Genomic DNA, 16516 nt, shown 5'->3' on the forward strand with positions numbered 1-16516 from the left:
TGTTGGCAGCTGGTGGAGACATTTCTTTGGCCCCCTTCAAAAGGAAATGCGGGCTGGGTGAAGCTCGGCGGAGAGTTCGAGAATAGGGTAGGGTCCTGTCCTTAAGATGAAGATAAGATTCGAGTTCCAAACCTTTATGCATGCACCCCCGTACAAGTGCTGCGTACAAGTTCCGGCCAGGATAATTGGGAAAGATCAAACCAATTTGAACCGCTCACATCACAGTAGTAGTAGCGTAAAGGCCGTAAGTCGGGGGGCGGCCATAACATAAGGCTATTACTTTCACATCTCTCTCTATCTTTAGATATCTAGAGAGAGAGAGAGATCCGCTGCGTGAGCAACCCGACTGTGCCTTACATGTGCTCTACAGGCCGCACTCCATCTTTCTTCCCAACGAGCCCATTTTTCTTTTGATTTGGAAGACGGGCGTTGCGTTCGAAAGGCATGGTTTTCAGTATGTCTCCAGATAGGGCCCCCACTAGTCCGGCTAGCTAGTGAGCGGTTCTTTCGGGCGAGAAGCGGGCATCTCCCGCAACGCAAGCTGCATTGTTCGCCACTATCCGAGAAGCAAAAGATTCGAGAGTCCAGGCTGAAAATACATGCATAGATAGTGGTCTAATGACAAGGGCCGACGACGGAAGCTCGGGACGGAGCCGTATGATGCGGAAGTCTCACGTACGGTTCCCTGAGAAGGGAGTGGCTACTACCTACTGGAGCTTCGACCAACTACCATCGGTCAATTCCGCTTTGGGGCCACCCCTTACTCTACCATTATTATAGGGGTATGGGGTTCGAGACAAAGAAAGATCAAGGCAGCATATCAGTTTTTCCTTTATACTTTACTGGGATCCGTTTTTATGCTATTAGCTATTCTGTTGATTCTTCTCCAAACAGGAACCACCGATTTACAAATATCATTAACCACAGAATTTTGTGAGCGGCGCCAAATCTTTCTATGGATTGCTTCTTTCGCCTCTTTCGCCGTCAAAGTGCCTATGGTACCAGTTCATATTTGGTTACCCGAAGCTCATGTAGAGGCACCTACGGCAGGATCCGTCATCTTGGCAGGAATTCTTTTAAAATTGGGAACCCACGGGTTTTTAAGATTTTCAATACCCATGTTTCCCGAAGCGACACTTTGTTCCACTCCTTTCATTTATACTCTAAGCGCGATTGCTATAATATATACTTCCTTGACCACTTCAAGACAGATCGATCTTAAGAAGATCATTGCTTACTCCTCAGTAGCCCATATGAATCTGGTGACTATTGGTATGTTTAGTCGGGCGGCGGCCGTTAGGTCACCTATTTTGAGTTATGGACACACAAGGCCAAAACATGTGTGCCGGGCGTGCGACCCATCAACCTACTAGCAATGGGGGAGAAAACATAGCATGTCGCAACAAAAGCTTGATTCGAGGCGTCAGCAAAACACTGCCGTCTGTTCCAAAAACAAAAGCCCCTTAGCGCCCCGGGACGGGAGTGGGGGACGGCCCTACGCGCAGGCAACAGCAGCACCAGCTCTACGAAGTCAGAATCGAATCTTTCTGTTGGCTTTCCCAAAATCAAAATTCATTCGTGAATCAGAATGAAAGGGCTAGAAGCGAGCGCTTCTAGCTACTTCGCCTGCTTATTATTATGGCGGAAATGAACGTGCTATTTTCAAATCGATTGATAGATAGCCTGATCTGTTCTGATAGATCGAAAGAGTCGAAATGTCTCGAGAGGGAATCCATCAATAATAAGGAGAAATCTCCTATTTCTATCTATTCTTGATCCATCAGAAAGAAATCGATATGTATCTGATGGAGTCTACATCGTACGTAGAGCGCCCAAGCGCTTTTTAGGCCTGCTCCGTTCTCTTATCCATCGGTCCAATGCACTGGGCTCATCTCGTGGAGGGAAAAGCCAAAATTGAGTTGTAGTCTTGTTGTTCGCCGCCTCGACGCATTCCCTTCTCTCCCCGGCATCGTCCCACACAGAAAGAAAGAGCGCAGAGCCCCGGCCCGACCTGTGGGTCCGCTAACGTAAAGCGAGGAGTTGAGCCTGAACTGGCGAACCGAAGTCACTTTCGGAACCATACTTCCTACAGCTAACACGTGTCCAGCGGGAACGCGCAGCGCAACCGAACGTGAGCTGCTATACCGAATCCCCCGCTGGCCATCGGGGACCGAGTGGTAAGGCCATGATCTGCAGGGGAACGGATCACTCATTCTTCCATTGGGGACAGGTGCACGAACGACAACTCCAAACGTCACACATCCGTCGCCTACCTACCGTTTAGGTGGCACCAGCGAGATCCAGCTAAGGTAAGGAACTTCGTGTCGCGGCTGCTCCACTCCGCCGCGGTCTCATGAACTGAACTTCGTTGCCTTCCTGCGCGCGAAGCGAATTGGCGCTGTGCTGTGGGTCAGTTTCGGGGCGGGGAGCGAAGAGAGACCAGAAGAATGATTCATTTGGATCGACGAGCTTTTTCAGCCCCAAAACTCAGAATCAATGGAATGAATGTATCTAAGGCTATCCATGAAAAGATCTATTCTATCTGTATAGATGGGGGATCTCTCTATACATAGAAAATCGTTTTATGGCATGATATGATCGCCTAGCCGTAGCCGCATATCAGCTGCGCTCAATATGCGGGATTTCTGTTGGATCTGATCTTTCGGGAAGCTTTTGGACCTAGCGAAAAGGACTTTCAGCCTTTGCGCAAGCAAGCAAAGTCGAAGCTTTGCCAGAAGCAAGACGAGGAAGCAGAGCTGTCGTATAAACGGTAGCTTCCCCCGCCCTACTTTGATTCAAAAGAAAGGCGAAGGAAGGGTTTTTTGGCAACAAGCAAACGACTTTCTATCATAGTTGCAAGGGTTCCAAACCTTAACTACAACATGTTGTACCAAAGGCTTCTTTCGGTTGGTTGAATAAGGGGGCCGTTCAATCTAAGACAGCGCTGTCTTAGATTGAACGGCAATAAGATAAGTCGACGTTCAATCTCTAAGGCGGGTTTCCGCTGAGAACGGAATAGTGTTCGTGTCCAAAGGTGAATAAAGCCCTAGCTTCTAGAGTTCGCTGCTTTTCCCAGGCCGGAGAAGGGCTTATACTGATCGCCTTTGTTTGATATGTTCATTCAGTACCAATACAAACTACAACTACACTAAAGTGGAAGGGCTACTATAGAAGCTAGAAGTAGCCTCTCGTAAAGTAAGTAGTCGGCCTAATCAAAGCGTCACGACAACAAAAAATTACCCTGATGAATCGAATGGAATCTTAATTCAATAGGGGGCCGCCTACCAATCAAAGAGGCTGGAAGACTTTCCACTTCATTGAAAAAGGGAAGGGGAGAGGGAAGCGAAGCTTAGCGAGCTTTCTGCCGGCCGACCACTACATAAGCCGCTGGCGTCGAGCTTTCTCCGCCAGCTTCCTTTCATTCGCTTCGCGGGAGCCGCACAGCACATAGCTGGAAGTCAGAGGGCCCATACTACCTGCCTAACCCCTCGCTCCGAGGGACCGTAGATCGGAAAGCGCCTTCTTAATCACCCCATTCATCCAAAAGAGAAGGGGCCTATGTATTTGCATGACCCCTGCAGATTTTACTCTATCTACACTCGGAGCCAATCCCCTATCGGTCCTGCCACCACGCCGCAGAACGGGAGCTCGTGTGGAACCTTTTCTTTCTGGCGTAACTGCGGTGAAACGTAACAAAATCTTACGGTCGCGTAATAGACCGGAGGTACGGTAAACTCGGCCAAAATATGACACCCGAAGGGCCCGGCGCGCACAATCCTATCCTATCTGAGTCCGAGTTTACCCTTGCACTTCGGACAGCCGTCCGTAGCATCATAAGGAGGACCCCCTTTCGAGGTAAAAAAATGGTACGGTACATAGGAGGCTGGTCTTTCTCAACGTGGTGTATAGCACGAAAAACCTTTCGATACAAGATAGGGCCGTTCACATGAAAGAAGAGAAGAAAGACTTTCTTCTCTTCTTTCTCTTTTTCGAGGGTCTTATGGGGGGAGGGGGGACATTCGGGCGCATTTCTCAAAATCCTCCACTGCATCCAGGATCACAAGTGGAACGCTAAGCAGGGGTGGGAAGGCTGCGAGCTCCGCAACAAAAGCGAAGCGAGCCCCTGACTCACCTCTCTCTAGAAAGCCCTATTAGTCAAGCTTGAAAGCCGTTGCGCGCTAGTAGCGCACATCCGTTTTTCAGCTGGCTTCAAAGTGCTAGTTGTAGCGCTCCCGCGCCCTTTGTATATAAAGGTAAGGCTCTTCTGTGGAGTCGCACTCCACGAGTCTTGTCTTCCCTCCAACGACTAGCTTCCTTCCCTTTCTTGTTCCGGTCCGACAACGAGAACGCTGCCCTGTCCTTCTCCTGCCGTGGAAGGACTTCAGCCTGTGGTGTGGTCCAACCCATGGGCGGAGTCGCCCTCATCCCCCCCATTGCTCAGTGCTCCCTGCTGCTTCGCAGGGCTTTACCCGTCCCCGGCGTGGACGCGGGCTTCTATAAGAGAATGAGAAGCTCTCAACACAAGAAAACGCGAACCGCGCGGAGCCCACCCGAGTTCGTTTTCTGCCGCCACTGGCCGGCCGCTGGGGAAACACAGCCCGGCCCCCTCTCGGGAAACGGGGGTCCAACAAGCACTTGCTGCAGAGGGGGCCCACAAGCACCCGGCCCGCCCCTTCCTTCTTCTTCAGTAAAGCCGACCTTTTTTTCGCCAGTGCTGACGCAGTGCGCACGTAGATAAGGAAAGCCAAATCCCAGTGGGGGGCCGGTGCCTTTCTTTTACGGCCTAAATTCCTATTTGTCAGCCGTGGGGAACTTACTGCTCGGTCGGGAAGAGGGGAAAGGCTTGGGCCTACCTATCCCGATAGGACCTCATAAAGGAACGGGAGCTGTTGAGAGGTTCCATATTGCCGAGCCGAAGGGCAGCACTTCTGTACGTGATCGTAGTATGTCACGTCGTCTCGTCCCCGCAGCATTGAAGAGTCTCTATGCACTATTTCCGGTTCACTGATAAGGAAGATAGAGTTGGGGTGGGGGTGACGGATGTGATACGTCAAGTATGACCCGGAGAGATACATGCTAACTATGGGTAGAAAGCAGGAACCATTATGTAAAGAATTTCGGGGGGTTACAGATCTCTTATACTACCATCGATCGACAGAGCGGAACAACCAGAAAAAGAAGTGAAGTTAGAAAGCCGTATGATAGGTGGTAACTATCTTGTACGGTTCGGGGGGTAATCGGCGTACTCGTATCAGTGGGGGGGAATCTTTGGCTCTATCGAACATACAGGGAATTGGAGGTAGCATTCTACCGATGTTAAGTCATGGACTGGTTCCTTCAGCCCTTTTTCTATGTGTTGGTGTTCTATATGACCGACATAAGACTCGACTTGTTAGATATTACGGAGGTTCAGTGAGCACCATGCCGAATCTCTCTACCATTTCCTTCTCTTTCACTTTGGCCAATATGAGTTTACCTGGTACTAGCAGCTTTATCGGGGAATTTCCCATCTCAGTAGGAGCTTTCCAAAGAAATAGCTTAGTAGCCACATTAGCCGCGCTTGGGATGATTTTAGGCGCGGCGTATTCCCTTTGGCTATATAATCGTGTGGTTTCTGGAAATTTAAAACCTGATTTCCTCCATAAATTCTCCGATCCAAATGGCAGAGAAGTTTCCATATTTATACCTTTTCTTGTTGGAGGGGCGACCGCCCGTTGAACTACCAAAGAAAAAGGGGTAAACCAATGTGATCATGACATTGTAGGTGCTTGCGATGGGACGGATGCGACTTCCCTCAGTTGGTTTGGGTGGCATAGCCCGTTGCAGAAGTCCCCCCTTTTTTGATCCATTTCTTTAGTCTTTAGGGAGCCAAAGCTTGACTTTACTAATAAAAAAAGGCTGGCGCAGGAGCGAAGCCGCTTTACCGAGTTTACGAAGGGAAGGGGCGCTCACCTTTTTTTTTTGGCTGAGCCGTATCTTGCTGGGTGGGACCAAGAGAAAGAAAGGACGGGGGGCAACCATGCATGGTACTTCTCGACCGTGTCTCCGAGGGACAGTTGAACGAGCGACTCATGAATGCTGCCGGGTTGGACGAGCCAATAACTCGAACGCCTTCGGTCTGTTTTTTGAGCAAGAATCACAGCGTTACCTTACCTTCACCATGATACGGACTCCAAGTTCTTATGGCGGAGCACGAGGAGATTTATCATCAATATGATGATGGGAATGGAAACCAGAAGCACGACCGGGGTCCAAGATAATAAAACCATCAATAACAGTAACGTAAGCATGAGACTTTTTGGTAGTACCGGTGAACCAGATGGCCGCGGCGATGGAATCTGGGACGGAGGACTCGTAGTATCTCTCTAGATCTGGCAAAAGCGAAAGACCTCCTAACGTAATTCGAATGGGGGCGGACCTGACCGCTGAGCCCCTGTGGTTGCGAGCTGGAGCTGCCATAGCTTATGGCTAGAGCCATGGGGGGCCCCAGCAGAGAGAACAGTAAGGATAACGAGCGCGGAGCCCGCCAAGCGGGCGGCAGGAGCAGCGGGCAAGTGCTTGGTAGGCCAACAGCCCAGTGAACCGGGCGGGGCACTCGACGAAAGGGGGGCACACTGAGCAAGTACGAGAAATTGGCCCCGCTCCGCTTTATTAAAAGCAAGGACCACTACGGGAGGTCAAACCAAGGACCTATGCAAGTCGGGACTCGTCCCCGGTCAATATTGGATCAAACAATAGGGGGCCGTAGCACTGACCTCTTTTTTTATTGATTCAATACAATTAGGGGAAAAGATCGTACAGTTCCCTACCGAGACAAGAGAAAGTCTCAACGGATCCTCCGCGCGCTGGGCATACCTCTTCTGTGCGTCTTTCTCGTGGCGGGAACAGAACAACAGGGAAAGACCCGGCCGACCCGCCCCTGACTATTAAAAGCTCGAGGGCGAGCTTTATTTAAGAGAGAATGGGGAGTGAATCGAATCCGTTTTCGTTCTTGGTTTGGTTCGGGCTCCTCTCGATCTTATTCGTAGTTAGGAAGGGGGAAGGAGTCTAAATCAATGGACATTAATGAACCATCATTGATGGACGTTGCACATGACACACGATCAATTCGACTCAAGGTCCGGCGCTAATAGAAGTAGCGGACTCTCCTAGTAGCGAAGGAAAAGGGCAGGGCTTTTTTCGTCGTAATAGTGGGCGGGTCTCATGAGATCTATGCCGGCCGTCGGAATCAAATGAAGGTCGCAGCAGAGCTGCGGGGCATAGCGGCGCCCTCGCCTGGCGCCATTCCCGGACCTAGCAGCAGACGGGCAGGCCGGGCCTGAATTCAGACCAGACTCTTCTTTGTTTGAGCTGTGCTCCCACGCACGCAGACCGGAAGATCTCTGTTGTCCTGGACTGGACAAGTACGTAGAGATCTTCGTGGGACCGGGGAGGGAGTCTCAATCGATCTTTTCTAGGATTCCTTATCACGCCACGCACGGAGATCTTTCCATTGTCAGAGGGCTCCCCCCTTGAACAGACTCTTAAAGGTTAGGTTACTACCTGCCTGCCTCTACGGAAGAGGTTGACTTTGTACCGCCCGGAGGTCATATAGATCGGAACCCGGAGCGATAAGAACGAAAGGGTTGGTGTGGCCACTGCTACACCTACTGGCGCTTCAAAAGGCTTAGATTCTACGCTACTGAAAGCCTTTTTTTAGGTCGGGGGGTGTAAGCCCCGAAAGCCTTTGGTACTTCGGTAGGGCGAGCTGCCCTTTTTCAAAAAAAAAAGGTTTGGAACCCTTCCCCTATTTCTGCATTTCATTCTCTATTCGGCCCGCCTCAAACAAAATGAGAAAAAAGGAGAGGCCTATTGATTCGAAGTCACTACGAAAGGGTCGGTCAATAGCATAGCTCTTTCTTTCCCGGGTCTCCTTTCGAAGGAGAAAGGCCTTCGCATTCCTAATCCGGTGGGGGGGGCCGGACGGCTTTGTTTGCCCCAGCTTGGCGAATCGCATCCCCGCGCAACGACATTGTTTGTGCGCCCCTTACCGTTCTCGCTCAGTGTTTGCAACGGCTGGGGAGGCAGTCGTAGAAGCGAAGCCTATCGCCACGCCGACCATCAAATACGACCTTCTCAAAGATTTGATGGAATGGCCCCAAGAGCGCTTATGTCATATGGGAACTCATGGCTGGAAACAATCCTTATGGTTTTTATATCCGGTAGGAATAATAAAAATAAAAGTCCAGGTTGGTTGGTGAGCCTAGTGATAGGAAACTATCTAGCTTGGTTCGGAGAGCACTTGTTGGGTTAAAGATTTTTTTGTTGCTAAATGTTACGGCCTAAATGCTAAACTATTGACCCTACTTGTTCGGATGGGTGTTCACCCCAAAGTGTTCCCGGACCACATGCATACATCCGTAAGTAACTTAGTGCAACATGGCAAATTTCATTGAGAGGAATCAGTAAAGAAAAGAAAAACGAACATCTTACAACACAACATTAGTATTTGAGAGATTGTCCTCGGGCTAAGGAGTGTCCACATGAGTTCGTTGAGGTGTCTACACAGGAATAAAAACCTCTTTTATATTCTGTCGAGAGTTCGGATTGCTCCACCTAAGTCGAACGAAAAGGAGAAAGACGAAATTCTAACTAGTTAGAAGAAGGCTCTTTGGCAAATTCTTTAGATCTGGGTAGAGTCTCGCTCAGTAAAGAGAGTTGTAGATTCGTAAGATCATGGGTGATTGCCGAAAAATCATCAGAACACCAACCATGAGAAGTGAAGATCAATTGCCGATCTCTTCACGAAAGGATTGGTAAAGGCCCTCCTTTTTCTTCTCACTCGCAAACAGGGAATGATCGAGATCCATTCTCCAGTTTGAAGGGTAACATGTAGAAGTGATTGTTTGATTCTTCCGTCGAATTTTATAAAAAATAACAAGAGAAATCTAATTTCTCTTAAGGGTCTTACTTTAGCCCTTCTTTTATTATTAAGGTTAGGGAGCTTTTCCTCTTTTGAGGATGTATTAATAATCTTGAAATATATTATATCAAGTCAATAGAATGTTGCATTCTTTTGCTTCACAACTTTGAGTTCTAGATTTCGATAGGGACAACCACATCAGTTCGAAAGAGAAGGGTACCGTGGAGGGAAGTTGTTCGAAATAGAAAAGAAGAATGAGGTCATGATCGGAAGCGAATGTGGTCCCCACTTTTTGAATAGTGTCCTGCAGATGGTCTTCCCAATCCGAGTCGATTAGGAAAAGATCCAGTCTGCATCGGATTTCCATTTCCTTCCCTTTCCTCATGTTAGACCAAGTGAAAGAAGCGCCATAGAGTGGGAGGTCAACCAAATCACAATCAGCAACGGGATCCGCGAAATCTTCAAGACCTCTTCTCTGATTTTCGGCCTGTAAAGTCAGAACCCCTTTCATATTTGATTGCATAAGGCATTCATTTGACTTTCCACTAATGCACCAAGCAAGGTAGGTTGGAAACGGTATGGATGAATCTGAGCTCATTCTATAGGTCTTGCTTGTGAGAAACTGATGCTGGAGCATAGACTTATGTAGCCATCCATTCCAAGTTGTGGTCTAGGGAGTGTATTCTATAGTGATGGTCTAGGTTCCAATGTGAGTTGGGACAGCCTTTTTTTTGATTTGTTTAAATTAATCCAAGAGCCACCATCTCTACTTTTCGAAGGAACATAGCAGCTGCCAGCATCTTTTTATCCATTTTTCTTTTTTACATCTCGATTACGTCCTCTTTGACTTGAGTTTCCTGGAGCAAAATCAGATATACTTTTTCTTGGATTTAATGAAGTCCGAGACAGCCCTTTGCGAAGCTCGCCCATTCAAAGCCCTAAAGTTCCAAGAGGCCACTATCGTGATTGAGAATGAGCCGGGCGAGGGGGAGAGATGGAAGGCCTCTCCTTTTGAACCTTTGATTCCCCCTTTTTCATTTCGCCGTTGAAGCTATTCCCTGCTTTGTCTTTTCCGTGATGTCAGGAGCTACACTTCTTGCGATGTTTGATCATTTTCTGTTTGCATTCGTCTGGAATTTGGTTTCCAGGGCTGTTGAGAGTTCCAATTTGAGCATTATTATCCGGTGGATAATCTTCCGATATTCGAAATTAGCATGAGTTTCATCAAAATGAACATATAAAGATGGGCTGGAAAGCTGCCTACCTGCGAAAGCCGAATAGATCTTATTTTAAGGCTCCCCATTCAAATCAGCATCCTCCATCCTCCAAATCTGGTTGAAATTCCACAACTCCGTATGGGCTTGAAGCTGGTGCTCACGCAGAGCTTCTAGAACAGTCTCTACGTGTTTCAGATACTCCTCTCCCAGGTCTTGCTATAAACCCTACCAACGTGTGCTTTTTTTTATTCTAAAATTTTTGACTATAGTCACATCCTCATAAATAGTTCTATGATCTCGGCTAATTTCAGTCTTTCAGTAGTGAAACACGATTTCAGTATTCAATCTATCCCCTTCGTTCTGGAGTTCAGGACTTATTTTCTATGGTCTCTTTTCCTTAAACTTCAGCCCTCTTTAAGCTCTCTTCTAGGGAATTTATTCTTCTTGGTCTAGTAACAAGTCTCGATAAGCTGTCGCAATCAGGCAATTCGTTAAAAGAGATATCTGATCGATCTGTCTTTCAATACTGACTCTTTTCCTCTTTCTGTTGTTTCTGATCTGTATTGCCTTGAAGAAAGAAAAGAGATATTTTACTTCTCGCCCTATTAATAACTTTGTGTCCTATCAAGCTTCCTGACTTTCAAGCTTTCGTTTCAGCGATAAGATACCCTCCTGAAAGAAGCCCTCAATCATCCTCAGTGGAAGAAAGCTATGATAGAAGAAATGGAGGCTCTAAAGAAGAACGACACTTGGGAACTGATCACGTTACCAAGAGGCAAACGTACGGTTGGCTGCAGGTGGGTATATACCCTGAAACACAAAGCGGATGGCTCTATCGAGAGGGCTCGTCTTGTGGCGAAAGGTTTCACACAAACCTATGGCATCGATTATCTCGAGACGTTTGCTCCTGTGGCCAAACTAAAAAAAATTCCATACGAGTCATTCTGTCAGTTGCAGCTAACAGATCTTGGTCACTGCATCAGCTCGATGTCAAAAAGGCCTTTCTTCATGGAGACCTCCACGAATAGGTTTCTATTCGTCCTCCACCAGGTTTTCGAGCTCAGGGGGAGGAAGGGAAAGTTTGAAGGTGAAAAAAGGCGATATATGGTCTCATATATATCTCTCCTCGGCTCCTCGGGCTTGGTTCGAGATATGAAGTTTGGTTATGACGAAGATCGATGGGTTTCCAGAGAAGGAATGCTGATCATTCCGTGTTCATAAAAAGGAAACAAGAGGAAACTACTGTTCTCCTAGTGTACTCAGTTTAGAACTCGAAATTCACAAGTCAAATTATGATATTAGTCAGAAAGGCAGCTAGTAAGCAAGTCGAGTAAGACAGCTATTATTAAGTCGAGCGAGCTTTCGCTAATACTAATCAAAGACGAAAAGCTAAAGTCAGAATTCGCATAGAGATGATAGGCGCTTATCTATCGTGGAGCTCGGTAGTCTTCCTTAAAACCGCTACCGATTCTTGAACAGAAAGCGGTATGCTTGCGAAGACCATTTCTGGTCGAGACGTGTTAATGAAATCCATCCCGTGAAACAAAGTCTCGTTCATTCTTGGGGTGAATAAATAGAGACTACTGCTATACGGTCTCGAACGTAACTTCGGGATCAACCTCAATGAATTATGGCGTAACGGGCTTGGTATAGATCCGTAGCCCGCTCTGGGTCTTTAACCGAAACTGGGACTAGGCATGGAAAAGCTCGATCAACGTCCTCCTCTCCCGAGGTTCGAAATGTGGAGATACCTTTACCGTCACCTGTTAGCTCTGTCCGCCACGGGTTAGCGACATAAAGTGCGAATAAAAGTTCATCGGGACATTTTCTTCGACAACTGAACTATCATCACCGTTCTTAAGCCTAGACTTTTTGGGGGTCATATGCAAAATCTCGCAAAGCTTCATTCTACAAGCATTCCTATTTGAATGAATTTTTTTAAAAAGGTATATGGATTCCGGATCATAAAGAAAGGGAATTTATTCTGCGACCGATGTGACCGAAGATTGAATTGGTACCAACGAACCAGGAACTGATGGAATTGATGATTTGAACAGGGTGCGGAAGAAGAAAGAAAAAGGTAGTTGCAGAGGCTTTTTCTAAAGATAAAGGCTGGAAAGATAAAGGTAGAAATCGAGTTCCAAAAGGAATTGACTCCTCAGAGGGGGTAGGAGAACTAAGCTAAGTAAGAAAGTCTTTCTAGCGGGGGGAGAGCAGAGTTATAGCAATTGAACTCTTTTCCTAAGGGTTATTCCTCTGATTTTGAATAGCCAAGGTCTTTGGGTCTAGGGCAATAAAGAGTTCCGATTGGTAATACATACGAGGCTTAGGTTTTTTTTCCTCAACCGGGAATCTTGCCCGACCCCGAGCAAGGGCCTAATTCACGTACGTAAAGGGAAGGGTGGGGTAGGTCTTTCACTCTTTTTTTTTTACGTCAATAGATGAGTGAAGCGAAGGGACGAGACACCGATAGGCACGAGAGGAGTTCCTTCCAGGAGAGCATGTAATTGAAGAAAAGAAAAACCACACCAAGCTATGGGTGCAATCATTACATATGACTTGGCTATCGGCCTGGCCTTTTTTATTTTTCGCAAAGCTTGGCTAAAAGCCTGATTTTCCTAAATATTGGCTAGCTCAGATAAACATTCCAGCTATTCAAAGAAGGCGGTCCTGAGCGGATGATCTTCGGATTCCATAACAGCACGTCCGGCGGCTATTCAAATGGATCCAGTTCCTACCCGCCCGCAACCCTTCTTGGGAATGGAATCCTATCGACTGGGTACTTTTAGACCAAAAAGATTTGAGCAACTTTCACTATGCGAGGGCTTTGGTCTGCTTCCTTCTTTTCTTTTGAATCACAGGAAATGATTTAATCTCGAACTGGGCCTGACTATTCAGTTGAAGTGAGAGTTGGTTCAACTATCGAGGATAGAAATTTTTAGGAATTTTTTCAAGACTGCCGTCTTTGCTAGTAAGTGGATCGGAACGCTAACGGCGAGGTGCCAACTAACCTTTGTCCCTGTCCCTCAATCAATCAATGGGGCAAGTCGAGGCATGTCTTCTTTCTTTCAAGCAAGAAAGAGTTAGCTCCTTTCTCTGAAAGATGAGGAGAACAACGTCGAAAGGGTTGGACCTGGCCTGCCTACAACCAAAGCGTTAGAAGCCCTTACCTTAATTAAGGAGGCCTTTAGTAAATCTGGAGTGTTCCCTAGCTTGATTCTTTCTTTGCTTCCGTCGCTCAGTGCATCCCCACTACCGCCCCTGACAAACTTTCTGTCTAACTGTCGAGATCTCTTGCTCGGTGTGCTCGTTACTCGTTTAGCTCGGCAAGCAAGTAAGTAATTTTTCCTCAGCGTTTCGTTTCTAAGCTAGGTGACCTGAGCTTGGGGATTTTGTTTAGTTAGTAAGGGAGTAGGCAGGGGGGGAGTAAAAGGGTGGGAATAGATTGTAGTGAATTGTGGGAGTTTCTAAGGAAAGCTATCTTCTCAAAGTAAAATCTTCAAAAGGATGGAGTTCCAGCAAAACCCTTTCTAAGGATGAGGACGTCGGGAGTTCGCTCGAAAGAACTGGCGTACCAAGGGGGATCTTTCGATCACTCTGTTAGATCCAAGGCACGTCTTCATCAAGCTCTCGAACAAAGAAGATATGCACCAAAAAACAAAGAGAAGTTTTTGATTGAGGGGTTGATGTTTAGGGTTTTCTGCTGGAGCCATGATTTCCGTCTCCGCAATGGTGATCCAATGCATGCGCCTATTTGGGGCGACCCCATCCGCCTATTGTCTTCTTCTTTGAGTTTCGCCTGTTTTCTATCGTCTCGACTTTCGGAATTGGCCTGACCCTTGAAGGTCCTACGAAGCTTGTCTCACGCCCCCCTCTCACAATAAAGCTAGGGTTTGTGTAGAAATCGGTCTTCTCAAGGAAAACCCCCCAAATCGTGTTTTGATTGGATCGACTGTGTATGTATGGATCACTAGCAAGAAATCGTTTCTTTTTGAATACCTAAGTTCTGCACGCATTGCAGACGACAAGGTCATGCCCGTCACGAATGCAAAGTGGCGAATAAGGAACCTGGTGTCAACCCGTCACCGAGAATGGCCTATGTTCCAAGAACCAATGCTACCCAGCACCTACCACTGAAGTTAGCCTTCGTGATTCAGATGTTGCTGCTGCTGACATGCAAACCATTGAAGATGGTCCTCGGGGCGAAGAGCTTGAACCAGATAACAATCCCCAAGCTTCTGTTCTTCAACAACCGGAGTATTTAGCTATTGGAAAATCGCCTTCGGTTAACGCAGCCCCTAATACCGGCGGTAGCTCTGCCTCATGGGGACAGCAGGAAGAGGAAAGAGTTTGAAGAAATTTTGTTGATAATCAAGACCCCCTACGGATCATGCACTGGATCCATCCGGCCCGGAATCCAATGAACCGATGGTTAACCCTCTTTTTTTAGTGATTGCCATACAGAGACAAGTTCGCGCTTTTTCCTTAGAAGGAAGGTCCTCAAAGCCTCTTCATTCCAATGATCATGATGAAGAATCCAATAGCTCCTCTCAGGACCCACAATCATCGAGATTTGAGAAAGATTTGAAACCGAAGCCCCCGAACAAGGCAGCACCTGGGTAAGAGCGCGACTACTAGGGCACAATCCAAACTTGGGGCTAAGCCCCACCCCACTATATTTCCAAAATTTCCACAATTGAAATTGTTTGGAATGCAAGGGGCGTCAGCAATGGCCCCACGCGTAGGCGTCTCGACGATCTTGCTCGGACCGGGCTTTAGTCTTTGGTTGTCATCCTGGAACCAATGGTTAGAAGGGCCAACTATGTATCAAAATGGAAGCGGAGATTGCGTATGGATGGATGAATGTCGAACATCTCGCTCGGATGAATCCCCTGCCAATATCTTGGTCTTTTGGAGAGAAGATATCCTTGACCTGTCCATGATTGAAGCCAATGCCCAATTCATTTCTACCAATGCGAAGATAAAATCTTAAAATACTCAAGGTGCTCTCCTTACGTAAGTTAACAAAGTCAGGGAGATTTCTCTTTCCACAAAAGCTGCTAGCAAGGGTTCCAAACCTTAAGTGACTTAGTCAGTAAGTCCATTCGCCGGTATGGCGAAGCAAGGAAAGCGGCTAGAAAGACAAAGAGCTAATGATGACTAGCCTTAACAGGCGCGGGAGAGTCCCAAGGTTCGTTCATTAGTAAGTTGTCGAACGGTATTTCGTAGCCCTTTCATTTTCTTTAATCGAATTGGTAAGCCGGGTCAAGCAATTTTTCTATTAGCGGTGATAGCCTGTTTAGATTTATCTCAGTTAAGATAGGTAAAGTGAAAGACTCTTTCGGGTGTAAGACCTAGCCTTGTGAGTCGAAATAGAAAACAACTTCTTTTCCGGGAAGCGGCTAGTGAAAATGAAGGAAGAAAGACTTGTTGGGAGAGAAATATGCTATATAAAAGGTGCTTTTCAAGCCTGACTTTGTTGAATTGAAGAGGCCCACCTCACCTCTCCCCTTCCCCACTAACTTTTGCTGGAATGAGTGGGCCTCGAACGATTGATTTCTACGCTTTCCGAAAAAAATCTCTCTAATCATCCGGAGGAAAATAAGCTTCCACAATGGAACGGAACGTGGAGGATGTGGGTCCTTTCTCTTTTAGATCTTGGATCATAAAGTTTCATTATTCCATTTCCCTTTTGTCGTCGATCATGAGGACATCTTTAGGCCGGTTATCGTCGTGCCTAAAGGACTCCTCAATGTATTTCGTTTGGTCATTCAAAAAAGAAAAAATGGCTTCTTGGTGTCGATACAATTCTTTATTATATCTGGATGGCGAGATAATTCCATCTTGAAAAGAGAAGCAGCCTGGTCCCGGAGTTCTCGGAGCTGAAGATCCCTCGATTCAAACTCCAGTTGTCTAAACTATTGTTCTTGTGTTACTTGCGATTGCAAGTTTCTTAGCACGTAGTGCCAATAGTCTCCTTTTTTGTCCCACCGAATAAAGATTGAATCCTTGTCTTCGACAGTTTTTACCCGGGGAGGCGGCCGAAACTCTTTTTTCTTGAAACCAGAGGACGAGCAGCGGTACCAGGGTGATGAGCTTGAGGATCAGGCGTCTCAGGGGGCGAAGGAGTCTCGACGAGGTGTCGGGGGGACTTGCTTGTGCGCTTCTAACGAAGATACCTCAGCGAGATCCTTCGCATTGTTTGGGAAAGTCAAGAGAGCTTTAAGTGTGTCCGAGGATTTGTCATCCGATCCGGATACACTCCAAATTCGAAAGGATAAGGCACCAGCCCAAGCTGGAAACTAAGTCGACGCGAAGAAGCCAACGAGATCGATGATAGAGTATATATATTAGAATAAGTGAAGGAAGTGGAAAGCTCTTTTCTGACTTTTATTTG

Source organism: Momordica charantia, assembly GCF_013281855.1.
Source record: "Momordica charantia cultivar OHB3-1 chromosome 9 unlocalized genomic scaffold, Mcharantia_2.0 BLBB01000009.1, whole genome shotgun sequence".
Lineage (NCBI taxonomy): Eukaryota > Viridiplantae > Streptophyta > Magnoliopsida > Cucurbitales > Cucurbitaceae > Momordica > Momordica charantia.